This window comes from Malus sylvestris, chromosome 9 (genome assembly GCF_916048215.2).
Source record: "Malus sylvestris chromosome 9, drMalSylv7.2, whole genome shotgun sequence".
Lineage (NCBI taxonomy): Eukaryota > Viridiplantae > Streptophyta > Magnoliopsida > Rosales > Rosaceae > Malus > Malus sylvestris.
Genome location: NC_062268.1, coordinates 24,316,104 through 24,318,908, shown reverse-complemented (window position 1 = coordinate 24,318,908; position 2,805 = coordinate 24,316,104).

Below are 2,805 nucleotides of genomic sequence, written 5' to 3'. Positions count from 1 at the left end.
ATGATGTCTCAACTATTTTGAGACTATCAACAACTCTAGCTAACACAAGTTATTTAAACGAATCATACACAAAAGAATTCCTTCTCAAGTAATTCCTTTTGAAATGTGTGACTTGCTTTGTCAAGTCTATTCATTTAAATTATATGGTGTCATACACCATACTACAAGTTTTAGTCATACTAAGACCTTTAATGTAGTCATATAAGAATTATCCAAGTCTTTAGTGGAAGCATGGCTCCTACTAAGGATATAGAAACTCAACCATTCCTTCTAGTTGGTTGATATAATTCTTTATCAAAACTACATAGAGCGTTATAGTTACATAAGATGTTGAATTTGGATTGTCTTGTTGTTAAACTATATGTTGTGACTCATTTTGAAACTATTCCCTTTTGTTTCATCAAATTTGTCCATGGGCTTTGTTATTAGCTTGTTCTCATAAAAGAGAATGATGGACAACTCCCAACATATAACCATTTTATGCTAGGTTGACAAAACCAACATTCAAAGACTATTCTTTAGAATGTCACACAACATAGAATTTTAACGTTTTAAGGAGCTTGAGTCTTTTAACAATTAAAATTACAAACTCTTAATAATAGTCAACTACTATTATTCTTTAGACAACTATAAACCAATCATATTCAAGTTTATATCCATTTTCACACCTCCCACTATTTCTCATGACTTTAATGAGAAATCACTTCATACATTCAAAATGTATAAACGTGGAGTATACGGGTAGAAGACATTGTGTAGTGGCTTTAAAACCTTTCAAGCTTGTTTGTTTCAATCTTCACTAAGTTAATGTCTCGTTATTAAGTGACTAAAGTCTTTAAACATTTTATAGATTTAGACACTTCTTTCTTGGTTTAATCACTAACACAATTTACATTTTAAAAACAATTTAAAGAATGCCCAATTAGTTGTTCAAAACTACTAATTGAATCAAGAGTGATCTTGATTATTGTGGTTTAAGTGATAACCATATAAGAAACGTTTTTCTTATTACTTATATCATTATAATGTGATCTTCCTTTTCTTCAAGAAAGGAATCTCTAGACCTTTGTCAATTCATATAGAACTCATAGGTAGACAATTGGAACCAAATCTAAAGATTCATTGTATCCTTCTATGTCTTGCATGTGAGATCTATCCATAATTGATAAGTCTAAAGTTTGGTTATCACATTACAATAAGTGATATAAATCTTGTATCTCAACTAGGATACAACAAGACAATATTCAATTCATAACACTACTTTAAGGAAATAATATATTAAAAGGCATTCATCACATTACATTAATATGATAATTCAAACATTCATAATGTTTAACACAAAACGTATTAGCTCTATACATTTAGAGACTAATTCAAATACCTTTATACATTTAGGCACTTATAGTGGTCTTCCATCATATGAAGCCACATAATAAGTTCTTAACAAAATAAGAAAGTTTAAAGGCCATCTTTAAATGCCTAACAAACTTCCTAAGTAGTAAGCAAAAAACATAGTGGCCGAACCCTTCTCCACATTTTTCCTTGCTTGTTCCTCTTCTACTTGGCTCATCCACCTATATACAATTATACAAGTGATTAGCCCTTCATATCAAATATAAATATTTAGAAGATCTAACAATTAGAATTGAAGATAAGAACATAAACCATACCTTGTGGCTTGTCCTTAAGAGTTGCAAGGTATAACCTGCAATTCCTCTTCCAATGCCCCTCCTTTCCACAGTGGTGGCAAGTCCCATTGGGCTCCATTGCCTTCTTTTTCTTCACTCCTCCTTTCGGCTTAGGAGTGGGTGACTTCTTCTCCTTCCCTTTGCCTTTGCCTTGCGGCTTAGCCTTGGAAGAGGATGGCCTGTTGTAGGCTACTGCAGCAGTACCTACAACGTTCTCTTTCTTCATAGTCTTCTCGGCAGTTACTAACATATTTAGTAACTCAGAGAGAGTACTATCCATCTTATTCATATTGTAGTTCATTACGAACTGCGAGAATGAATCAGAAAGAGAAGCCAATATGAAGTCCTGGGCCAATTCCCCGTCAAGTGGAGTACCTAGGTTCTCCAATTGTTCAATGAGTCATATCATCTTCAGTACATGTTGATGCACTGGAGCCCCTTTGACCATCTTGGTCTTCACAAGTTCACTGACAGTGCTAAAGCGACGGTTGCGCGTCCCTTCACCATATAACTCCGTAAGATGGAGTATTATGAAAGATGCACTATCCATGCCCTTGTGCTGTCTCTGTAGCTCCTCATTCATGGAAGCCAACAGATAGCACTTGGCTTGTGTGTCATCCTCAACGTGCTTGTCATACTTAGCACGTTCATCCTCAGTGGCCTCAGGGCCGAGAGGTATGTAAGGTGGAGCTTTGTCTAGCACGTAAACAATCTTCTCCAATGTTAGGAGAATCTTGACATTACGATACCATGATGGGAAATTGTGCCCCTATAGGCAATGTTTGTCGAGTATTTTCGCGAGTGTGCTTCCAACCATATCTAAATACATAAACAATAAAATAATTAGTTTGATTGTTGATTAAGTCAAACGATTCAAGTCTTTAAACCAAATGACACCACCCACCATTTTTGGCAAATTCCATATCCCTCAAGATGGAATCCGGGAGATTTCAAAGAAAGCTCCTAGCGGGTTACGGGAGGCTCACTATTACCAAGCCCACCTCACGATGATACGATGTCGGCTAGCAAAAATAATAATAAGAGGGCACAAGTACCCATTCACAACAACCTCTTGTGATTACCCATCTTTTTAGCCTCTAGAGAAAAATGCCTCACG